Here is a 12,877-nt window from a genome sequence, read left to right as displayed (position 1 = left end):
ACAGAAGTTTAAATTGTTTGACCATCTACATCTGCAAATAATATATAACGCATCTTGTGGGGGTGCAAAGTGATTGAGGTCTGTGGAAGTTGCCTAAACCCAAAACCGAGGGACCTATAACCCCAAATAAACTGCTAAACTTGGACTATATGAATTTAGCTATTCAACAAAAAGTTTAAATTGGTTGATCATTTACATTTGTATTGAGTTTGAGTGGTCCACATTCGTGATTTTTGTCAAACGATAGAGCACAATTGAAGCTCATGGTGGATTAAAAATGTAACCTCCTAATCTTATATCGGGATACTTTGAAAATCTACTATGATATATATGTAGAGATAATTTTTATGAGATAAAATTGTGAGACTTTCAGTTAAAGCTGACAATACTTTATAAATTGAGAGTGGGTCTCCATATAGTGTATCATGATTTTGAGTAATTTGACAATTTGTATATTTATATCATATAAAATATTAAAATTTATGTATTTATTCATATTTTATATGAAAATTATTTGTCACAATTTGTGTCAAAAATTTTTTTGAATTTTTTTAAATTTATATATAATTATTATTAAAATTTTAAACCGTATTACTTATATATATATATATATATATTTTCATATCATATTCATATTTTATATTGTAAGTTTTCTTGCTAATCTTTGAGCTAACTAGATATTATTTATAAAATTCTCAAAACATTGATATTCAGTCGAGACAAAATTAATCGAGTAACAAAGGTTATAAGAACGTTATTTGTAGTTTCACAAAAAAATCCAATTATACGCGTTTTTGTTATTGAATTTTGATTGTTAAAACAGAAGGTTTATTACCATATCAACATAACGCTATAGAATATTAGCATCTAGTTTACGAGTTAAACATGGATTAAGTTCCACAAGTTGAAGTTTTAGTGGTCCACATTCCTGATTTTTGACAAGGAGGGAGCAAAAGTCAGCAATTCAGACCTGCGTATTATGACTCTCAACCTCCCATTCCCGCTAACGGCCGACCTTTTCAAGTAGCTAGCGACGTCCACTGTCAAGGGACGACAGCGTCATCTCCCGTCTCACGAACAAATTGTACGTGACGAAGAATTGTGTTCAAAGTTGGAAAATATACATATCTACGTTTTTTAATAGCGGTCTTCCAAGTCTAGTTGTTCCGCTGGCCCACAATCTAAATTTGGTGGGAAAATTGGACAAAAACTTGGTCGGCATCGGATGGATGGGTATGGGCCTATATATACTCTGCGGTTTCACCTTCTTTCCTCTACCAACAAATAAAATGGGTTCTAAGAAGCTTATATTACTCTTCGCCCAGGTTCTCTTGGTTTTTAGTATTCTCCTTCTAGGCTCTGCCATGGCGTCAAGGAAACTCATAATGATCCAACCTCGTAAGGATTATAGCCTGGCCTAGCTTCTTGAGTATTTACTTCATTTCATGGCCTAGAATTTTATTATTATATATAGGTAGTCTGAGATATCATAATAATATGTTTAATTGTGCTATGTCTATATGCATCAACTACTTTTTCTTTCTGTGCTAAGTAATCACACAAAACATGCTCATTAATTCAAGCGACTGATTAAATATTACTTACCATATATAAACAAGAAAGAAAAATGGGAAATTAGTTTTACAGCCCTCAGTGGCTTTCCCAACTATATAATATGTATATATATATATAGTACTTTTTTAATTAAATTTAGGTATTTACTATATATATTTTTGTTGGAGGTTAAATTTTAGAAGGATATCCCATTAAAATAAATTGATAATAGATGAAGTGACTTTAGTTATATTTATGTGCTCAAAATATTTTAATTTAATTGATGTAAGATTTCTTTTGTTATCAATTCAATAGAGGGAATTCAAATTAATCAGCTGATAATTAATTGACAATTTTTTTTTTTAATTTGTTGGTGCTGATCTTACAGCGACGAATCCTTATGATAAGCCCGGGGGGCACGGTTACTGGCGTCATCCAGAAGAAAATGGTCCATAACCTGCGGATGAATATGGTTTAAAATATAAGTGTAATAAAACAATGGAGAGCTGAGGCTGAGGCTGAGCCACTTCAATTAATTTCAACATCTAGCTTCTTTGGTTCAGTTATTGAGTTGCTGTAATAATTTGGTAGCAATTACTGCAGTAATATTGAAAGTAGAAGTTTTTGTGTACTAACATACAACCTAGCGATTCCATTAAAAAAAAAAACACGATTTTTGGGTAATGCTATGAATAAAGTAAAGCGATTTTTGAGTTTCTTTTATAAATGCAATTTGAATGATAATGTCAGGAACTTGCTCCAAGTTTTGAATTGGTCCATCACCCCCCCAAAAAAAAAACGATATAGAATAAGTGCAGTACAGGCTTTGCCAGAAGGGGAAGTTGAGAATTTGGTTAACCTGCAATAGATTTGTGGTAGGGAAGACAATGTTCTCCAGTAATCCATTCCAGCCAAAATTAGATCGCATAAAGTTGATCACTAGCTTTATCCCCGGAGTTGCTTTCAGCATCCATAATATCTCATTCCTTCTTCCCAGCTCTGAACAGATCATCATGAAAAGGAAAAAAAAAAAAAGAATAGGCTTAACTTCATATAAAAACAGCTCAAACAGAAGATGGCAAATTTAGGCCTATTCCATGACAAAAATAATGCACACACACCCACAAACAAACAACCATGCATAAAAAATCTTTTGAGGCCAAGTAAAAAGGTAACTACATTTCTACTTGTCCTAAATTCAGGCAGGTGCCAGAGGACAATTAGATTCTCTATCTCCTTCCTCTTCTCTTATTCTCTTTTACTTTTTCTTTTTTTTGCTCAGACTCATATCTTCTTACTCTATATCTATTCAGACTTAACTGAAACAATATTCCAGTTTAGCACAAAATTTTTATTTTTATTTTTATTTTTATTTTTTGGCCAAAAACAAATTTTTTATATTTAGATATCCTTTAAAATGCGTTATCTTTTACTTGTATATGCTTCACCAAATTTCAAAATTATTTAAGGCGACATTCATACCTGTGATTGCATGTAACCTATTTTTCATTGGACACGGAGGAAATGCCTTGCTCAATACACTAGAGAAAGCATTATCAAGAAGAGAGTATGTATATCAGCACATCAGTTTATGCTGATCAAGTTGAAAGGCAACTAGTTTTGATATTTTGCAAGATCATATCAAGATACTGTATGACAGGCTAGGGTAGTAGCTTTGGAAGAAAAGTAAATATGAAATACAAAATGGGGATACAAAGATTTAGTTGACATATTAAATTATTGAAATTTGGAAGTTCAAAAGCTTGAATTTCCCCACCCCCACCAACAAAGTCTGGTTATGAAAACATTCTAACCCACTCTCCTTGGATAATTATATATATACCACCTTACAAGCAGAGCATTAATATTAGACCCCACAAACTCCTATTAACTAACATCCTACTTCAAACAAAAATGATACCATAACTGAACCACCAACTAATCATACTTCCTATATAGAATAGCAATGAGAGAACAGGACAACCCCAGCAGTGGATTTTTCTAAGCATGCAGCAAAGCAACTTTACCAGGTCCAAGAAACAAGGAAAAGAGAAGAGAAAGAAGTCTTCTAAAAACAGAGAAAATAAAAATAAATATATGGAAAAAAGTCTACACCCTCAAGAATTCAAGTGAATTGAAAGACCCATTCATAGGTTTTCTTTCTTAGCCAATTAGAAAACTCAATATAGACCCTCTTCTTTGTGATCAAATTAGCACAAAGTAGTCCAAAGAAAAAGCCCAACCAGTAAAGCTAATATGCCACCAGCCCACTCCTCTTTCCCACAAAAGATAAATGATCGCATTCCACTCAGACAAATCGCTTAAATAATCATTTAGCTGTCTTTCAGATGACGGTGGTTGATCCTTGGTGTCCGCCTTTGGGTGGGAACAGCTTGCAATGAAAATAACTCATAAATTAGAAGTTTTAGCTGAGACTTACTCTGAACTGTTTCCTTTTCAAATATCTAACTTATTAACAGATTGTACTGTGAAAGTTTATGAATGTTAAACGGTTTTAGGTTTTTCCGTTGCCACAAACTTAAGAGAGCCCTCTTGTCTCAAGTTTTAACTGTACCAAAATTTGTGGCGTATCACTCAACAAATATGATGCGTTTTTCACATGACGAAACTTTGTGCAAAGCCAAAACATTCCCTATATACAAATTTATTGCACAATAGTATCTCGGTGTCATTATAAAGAAGAGAACAACTTTTAATCTACTTTCATGGCTGAAGTGGAGAATCTAGTTGCATGCTTGTCTCATTTTCCAACTAAAAACTCCTTTAAATCTACAGCCAAATGAAACATAATGAAGTACCAATAACTCGTTTGACTGCAACTTCGAAAATCATCCATGTTTCCAGGTTGAAGAAGGTGTCAGATGGCAAGAACAGTTCTGGCTTTTACTATTAACAATTAGTTACCTAGTGTACCTGAAGAAGATATCCATGCAGCCAATCCAATGTTTGTGGAAATGTGGTCGCTGATACATTGACAACAGTTAAACCCTATTCAAAGGGGTGATGCACGAAAAACAAAAAACCAGAAAGTTCAACAACACTTCAATTTTCAAACAAACCAGCCAAAAAAATAGGGATGAATCAAACTACACCTCTAAAATTATGACAAATGGGGGTAGAAAATCACTGTTGATTTTCTTCCTCTTAAAAGAAAGGTGACACCTTCTTCATACCATAGTAAAAATTTTAGATACCTAAAATGATGGGGCAATCCAAGAAATTTGAAGTATAAGCCCACAACATCAGATGGTATTACCAACAAAGGTAAACCCATGAGATTATCTTGGAGAATGATAGATAAAACAATCAAGAAGCCCCTTGTATAAATACCAATGGACATCTTAGACATGACCCACTTTCTTTATCAGAAATCTAAGAGCACGTTCACCCAAAATATGATGCTTATAATGTTTACGCCTTCATACTCCACACAGTCATAACCGACTATATTTTCCAACTAAAACTGGTTTTACATCAAATCTAAAGATACCTCAATATGATGTTATATTGCACTAGACTTGCTACATATTAAGTTTTGATAGAAAGTGGCACAGAACATACAAGAGGATACAAAAAAATGTTTCATCCGAACAACCAATAGAAACAAGCATGAAATGGAATACCCGTGACCTGAAAGAGCAAAGATAGTCCTGAATGGTCTTCAAGTTAGTTATTAGACTGTCTTTATTCTGTAATGAAAAATTAAAAAAAAAAAGAATTTGATTTTTTTTATAAGTTCATCACAAAATGAAATAGAAAAATCAATCAAGTAAATAGTTGATTAAAGGAATAAACAATGAAAGCATCACTGCAGAAGAAATGGAACTGAGAGTAAGCAAAAGAAAAATCAAGGTATCAACATGCCCACTTTCGACCAGAAATGACAAAAAAAATTGGCATACATGTAGCTGGAAAGCATCATCTCGTGCCCTTGTCAAACATTCTTACTATTTCTTTTTTTTTTTTTTTTTTGCCAATGACAGTCCTACTTGATGAAGGTATCAACACCACACCACAACACCACAACACTTGATGAAGGTATCAACACCACAACAGCTTATGAGAATTCAGGACAAATTTACCATGCGCTAAAAATTCAAGTAATTTTGTTCATAGTCAAGGCAAATTATGACTGTACTTGAGAGGTCACAATATCCATGGAAAGCTAAAAGTCAAGCTTTAAAAAAACTACTCAATGGTAGCATCCCTATTTAAGGAAAGAAAGTACAAGAATTTGATTGCTTTCAACCAAATTTCTATGATCCACTTTACATGCACTAAATGAGAGGGATTATTGAAGGTATTTTTGATTAAAAACGCTTTTAATAATTCATACAAAATATTTTTTGTATGAATTATTTATTGATAGTCAAATTCAATAAGTAAATAAGACTTTTACTAACGGATTTTTAATACCATCAGAATATACCATACTTATACCAACACTTTATTTAACAATCGGTATAAATAAACTTTTTTAACGGTATATGACTATCTATTAGTATAAATATGTTATATACTAATATAAGCTCAAAAGAAAAAAACTATTAGTTTACAAAAAATTGAATGAGATTATTGAAGGCATTTTTGACTAAATATACCTTCAATAATCCATTCAAAAAATTTTGGAGAGGGATTATTGAAGGTGTTTTCAGCCAAAAATGCCTTCAATAATCCCTCATAAAAAATTTGAAAGGATAATTGATGGTGATTTTGGCCAAAATACTTTCAATAATCTATACAAAAAATTTTTGAAAGAGGTGTTTTGGGCACTCATAAAAATTTCTATGGATTATTGAAGGCATTTTAGGCTAAAAATACCTTGAATAGCCTCATTCAAATTTTTCTTTACCTCCACCTTTTATCGACTCTATATGCATAATCTCCACCTCCTACCAACTCTATCCACCTGTCGGTACCCATAGCTTAACCTCCACATCCCACCAACTCTCTCCACCTCTCACCACCTCTCACCGACTTTACAAACTTAAACCCATTGGCACCCATTTTGCTTGAGAGCTAAATCAAAGTTAAAGCATCAAGACTCTTGTAATTTCAAGTATTTTTCATTTTTTGCATTTCAATTTGTGTCATCGAGCATGCTTTTTTTTTAATCTTTCTAATGTCACTGGCTTTGATTTCTTTATTTGGTCAAAATTTGTAAAGGATGGCAGGGATATTTGGTTTCTCCAAAGGTTGCTTACCTATGTCTAGGTGGGATGAACTCAACATTTTCTTTAAAAAATCAAGGTAAGTAAACTTTATTACATATTTATGAACTTTGTAATTTATCTATTTCCTAACATTTAAACAGCTAGATGAAGTTTCCTTTTACCTAGATCCAATTCCTTTTATTTCCAACATAGGGCTACGATCGTTTGCAGCTTAATTGCCCTAAATGGGAGGACTTTAGGTCTAGACAGTTTTGCCATGGGAGCTTGGAATTCTAGTAATGCTGAATTGCTCACTAGATACACTATTAACCAGGGCTATACCATTCATAGATATAAAATGTTCTTTCTTTTTTTGGATTTGGCACAATGACGTTAGTTCTTGACTTATTTTAAATTTATGGATTATAAAATAATTTGGTTGTTGTTTTATTTCAAATGTTATTAAATATTTTTACTTTTTTTGTGTGTTTTTACTTTTTAGTGTGTTTTTACTTTATATGAAACCATATCATATTATGATTGTAGACACCCCAATCTGTTTAGGGGTCTACTAGATTTAGATTGTGTTAATTAAAAATAAAATATAAAAAAATGACAAAAAATGAAAAAATAGGTGATTTAGTTTGTGTGAAATTGTCTTAATTAGTTTGAGATAGGTTTAAGTTTGAGTTTAAAAGGAATTGGGATTCCTATTCGAATTAAGGTTTTTCATATTGAAACCCTATAAATACAAACCCAAATCACACAGAAGAGAACACAGCAACACAGATCAGATAGAAAAGCATAAAGCAATCAAAAAATTTTTTTGGAGTTTTTTGGGTTTTAAAAAAAAGATTTTTTTGAAAATTTTTCTAGAAATTTCATATTCCAGTGAACTTTTCAACACTGGTTAAATTTTTCAGTGAATTTATGACATCGATTGAATTTTTTGGCAAGTTATCAAGAATCTGGTAGAAGATTCTGGTGCCGGTTGAACTTATCGGTAAACTTTCGATAAACCAACCCATATTCCAGTGACTTTTTTCAGAATCTGGTGAAGATTCAATTGGAGTTCTTTGATTTCTAGAGAAAGAAAGAGAAAATAAAAAGGGAAAAAAGAGAGAAAAAAGAGAGATCTGAAGCAAAAAGCTAGAATTTGGCCTTTTATAGCCTCACCAAAACGATGTCGTTTTGGCATTTAAGAAGATTCAGGATTCGCATGTTTTTCATTAAGGCGACTCGACTTGTAGCATTGACCCGTTTTTGACCCATGTTTGACCCATATATTAATCGATCCCTCGAGCTGAGCCAAGCCACCAAGCCTCGTCCTCCGAGCCATTTTTTGTGCCTAGAGCCGAACTACACCAATTCCCTTGAGTTAAGCCATTTCATTTTTTTGATTTTTTATGTGTTTGTTTATTTTTAGGAGTATTTTTGCATGATTAAATTTGAAAAAAAATTAAAAAATTAAAAAATAAAATATTTTTTTAGAATAAATATTAATTATCCAATGATGAAAATTTTAAAAATTTCAAATGGTAAATTTTTATAAAATTCTTAGGTGAGAAATTTTATCTAAATTTGTCATAAATGGTGGAATAATTTAGATAAAGTTTCAATAACACTAATCAATAATTATTTTCAAGCCAAGATAAGAGAAAATAAAAAATAAAAAAAATTTTGGTTGAAAATATTTGACAATCATCCAATGATGAGATTCTTAAAAATTTCTAATGGTAAATTTCTAATAAAACTCTAGGTGAGAAATTTCTTTAAATTTGTCCTAAATGGTGGAATAATTTAAATGAAATTTCAATAAAAATAATTGTCATATTATTTTCTTTCCGAAAACCAAAAAAAAAAAGAAAATATTTCTAAATAGGGCTAAATGGTGAAAATTTTAAAAATTCTGAAAAAAAAAAGAAAATATTTCTAAATTGACCCAAATGGTCCTAAATGGTGAAAAATTTAGAAATCCAACAAAAAATAAAAAAAATATTTCTAAATAGGCTCAAATGGTGAAAAATTTAGAAATTCAGAAAGAAAAAATATTTCTAATTTGACCCAAATGGTAGAATAATTAAATATATTTTTAACAAAATAAATAAATAAACATTTTTCCGATAACGAAACCTTTTCAAGAAAACAAATGGGATCCTTGAATACTCTTGAGGTAAAAAAATATATTTAAAATTTTTGCCAAATTGATAGAGAGTCTTAAGAATTATTTCTAATATTTCAACATAAAATTTAAAGCTATTAGAATCAAGACCTTAGGATAAATTTAAAATAATATGGTACCATCATTTGGATGGGCATGTGGGGGTGCTATAATCTTCCCTACATGTAATCAAACTTTTGAACCTTATTTTAGTTTGTTGACCTGAACCTATTCTTTTAAGGACCCTTAGTCAAGCTTAGGAGCTCCTTAAAAGGATAGATTCCTTAGGTGATCAATCACACCTAGTTAAAAAAGATTGGTGGTGACTCTTTTTGTTAAGTTTAGCTATAGATTTTCGAATCTATATGTTATGACAGTTTGGCGACTCTATTAGGGATAGCCATCGAGAGTCAAGCCATAACCTTTTAAATTTATTCTATTATTTAGTTTAATGGTTTTAAATTGTAATGATTGGTGTTATCTGTTTGCTAACGTTTTTGTCTTTTTTGTCTGTTATTTTTGGGGCATGAAACCTATATGCTCTTTCACACACATTATCACATGCATTTGCATTACATGAGCTTTATACCCCGGCTCTGTCCCTCTTAAAAGGGAGTAAAATACTTACGCTCTTGTGAGATGATAATCTCTGCAATGGCTAGCAAAATACTCTCACTCAAATTGAATCTTTTTCGTTGGTAGCCTGTGATGGGTGTGAACTGGACTGCCTTACTAGTCTATGATGGACAATTATGTAAGGAATAATTTGAGAACCTTTAGTGGTCAAAACACTTAACCCAGCATATAATCTACACTTAAGAGGCCGGATCTAAGATAAAGTCCTTCCTATCCAGTGATAGATATACCTTGAAACTAGGACACAAAAAGGAACAATTTATGTTTATCTAATTGTTTTGATTGTTTGACTTTGTGCATTTGCATGTCATGCATCATTTTCATTGTCATATGTAACATTGTGCATCCGCATCATTTTCATATTAGATTTCATCTAAAAAAATGTACATTTCATTCATGCATCAACATATCATGCATAAAGCATAACATTTCTTATTATAATTATGGTATTTAAGGTTCAAAAATAGCTCCACCCACCAAGAATCTCACACACTCAACTCACCAATACAATACAAGGGCTTGAGCAGATAGATGAAAGAAAAAAATTTCAATCACCTTGAGAAGATAGAGAAAGCTTAAGAAAAGCTAGAAAAGGAGTTGAATAAGATTTTAGAGGCCTTGAATAAGTTAAACAAAGAAAAAAAAATAGAAAGGAATACTAGCCAGTAGGACTATCTATCATAAAAGATAGATAACCCTTTATACCCTCTTGGTTTTAAGCCATAACAAGCCCAGTGCATACAAGACCCATCACCATAGCAATTCACATATCTGATAGGGTATACATATCTTAAAATACCCTCAACTTTAAATCTAAGACAGTACCCACATTTATGTAAATCCTATCTTTATTGAAAAAGTATTAGAATCAGTTTAGGTCCCTAATTTGATTGATTCAAAGAAGAATGAAAAATTAAAACCATAAGGGGACTAGTCATTGAGGGACTCAATAGTTGACCATAAGATTAGTATACTGGAAGAAAGGCTAAGAGCAATGGAAGAAGTAGGTTTTTATGGTTTCGTAAATGCTGCTAAGCTCTATTTAGTCCCAGATGTAGTTATTCCTCCAAAGTTTAAGGTTTCAGAGTTTAAAAATATATGATGGTACTAAATGCCCAAAAACTCACATTACCATGTACTATCAAAAAATGGCTACCCATACTAATAATGAAAAACTGTTAATGCATGTGTTCCGAGATAGCCTCACTGGCTTTATTGCTAGGTGATATGTCCATTTGAATGGGACTTGTATTTGTTCTTAGAGTGATATGGCACATCACTTTATTAATCAATATCAACGTATCATAGATTTAGCTCATTCTCATCTTTTTTTGTAAAATATGAAGAATAAGGTGACTGAATCATTTAAGAAATATGCTCAGAGGTAGAGGGATATAGCTACTCAGGTGTAGCCTCTTTTAACTAAAAAGAGACCATAGTATTGCTCATCAACACTCTAAAATCTCTTTATTATGAAAAGATGATAGGACTGCAATAAAAAATTTTATTGACATGGTGATCTTAGGCGAAATCATTGAGAATGCCATTAAAAATGGCAAGTTGAAAGAAGGGGAAACCCAAAAGGCGCCAGAGAAGAAAAAGACTGAATCTTAAGCCATGAACTTTGATAGATAGTTCAGGGGTTATCAACCTTATCTATAAAGTTACTTTTCATACTATCCTACTATGAACAATACCTCATCCTACCCATACCAACCCGTATCACAACCATCTTACTCATCTATATACCAACCCATTTTCAGCCTTCATGCTCCTATATACAGCCTTAACATTCAATCTCCTATAAGATCCTAAATTCATCTTGCTAGCCCAACAAGTGGTTCACGTGAGTAACGAACTACCCGAGAATAACCTATATTTGACCCAATCCCTATGACTTATATAGAGTTATACCAAGAGCTTTATAATAACTACTTGATTACTTCTAGCTATTTGGAGCCACTCAAGCCACCTTATCCCAAGTGGTATGATTCTACAGCCCACTATGACTACCACTATGGAATTACCGATCATTCTACAGAGAATTGCACTAATCTAAAACATAAGGTTCAACAATTGATCAAGGATGAAATGATAAACTTTGACCAATGAGAGGCATCAACACTTAATGTTAGTGGCAATTCATTGCCCAATCACAATGTCAATGCTTCAAGTAAAAATCAAGAATGAGTGTGACTTGAAAAGGCTTTGTCAGCTTCGACAAATCAGGAAAGCAAGATATTAATAAAGATCATTCACTTGATTGCACATGGGTATAATTTTGAAAAATGATGTTAAGGCTGATTGAAAGTTATGTGTTATTTCTTTTAAAGTAATGTTAGAATTTCTTTTATGTAATAGGATTTCATTTGTTATCATTTTAATAAAAAGGCAAGGATAATGCATTTCATTACATTTTCTCTTTCATTCAACCATTGTTCCATGCTTTGTTACCTTTCATAACTTTTCTTTCACATTCTCAAATTTCATATAATGAATATTTAGACAATGATAACAATAATTCTAAGATTTAATTTTGAGAACTCATTCACATTGATTTGAGGAGACTATTTGAGCAAAAGAAGCCACCTACTAGCAAATGTAGAATAAATATATCTTAAATATGTGCAGTCATTTATAAAGATTCATAAGCTTATTTTTGTTCAATAGATGATTTTCAAGGAAAGTATTCACATTTGAGATGAAAAATGACTATCTTTCTTTTACCATTCGAAAAACCATTCATTGTTACCCCTTTGAGCCTATTATGATTTTTTTTTCTAAAGAACATTGACCAAAGATCACCCTCCATATTGGGGGTTAATTTTTTTTTTTTAAAAAAAGATAAAAGATCGTAAAGGGTCTCAAATAGAAAGAAAAAAAATAAAAAAATAAAAAAGAGAAAAAAATGGATGCCACACATGATTTGGCACAAAGTAATAAGAGTCTTTTTGTGAGGAATGAGATGAAAAAAAGGAAAAAGTAGTGAAATGAAGTAGAATGGGGAAAAATGCCAAGTTGTATCAAATGATGAGAAATGATCCTTTGGTTTTGAACCCTTTAAACACATGTTTGAGTCTATTTTATCTATTATTTTCATGAACCCTCACCATAGCCTACATTACAACCTTTAAAAGTTTATTTGGATCAAACGTGAATGCTCGAATTGAAAGATCATATATTAAGCTAAGGTATGTTTATATGGAACAATGAAATCATACTACATTGTTCTAAAGATTGATGTGTGAGAGATGTCAATAATGGTGAAAGATGAGAAAAAGAAAAGAAAGAGAAAAAAATGAAAAAAAAAGAGAAAAAAATGAAAAATGAAAAAAGGAGAAAATAAAGACTT

At 31.7% G+C, this 12,877-nt stretch overlaps 1 long non-coding RNA gene across 1 annotated transcript; it reads left to right on the top strand.

The window, feature by feature from the left end:
• Window positions 1-1,273: 1,273 nt before the first annotated feature.
• On the top strand, window positions 1,274-2,281 carry LOC149516931 (uncharacterized). Its single transcript, XR_016345359.1, has 2 exons — window positions 1,274-1,398; window positions 1,943-2,281. It is a non-coding gene; the product is annotated as an uncharacterized LOC149516931 (long non-coding RNA).
• The last annotated feature ends 10,596 nt before the right edge of the window (window positions 2,282-12,877 follow it).

This window comes from Durio zibethinus, chromosome 9 (assembly GCF_047325235.1).
Source record: "Durio zibethinus cultivar Kanyao isolate XHJ-2024 chromosome 9, ASM4732523v1, whole genome shotgun sequence".
NCBI lineage: Eukaryota > Viridiplantae > Streptophyta > Magnoliopsida > Malvales > Malvaceae > Durio > Durio zibethinus.
This window is presented reverse-complemented; position numbering and strand designations above follow the sequence as displayed.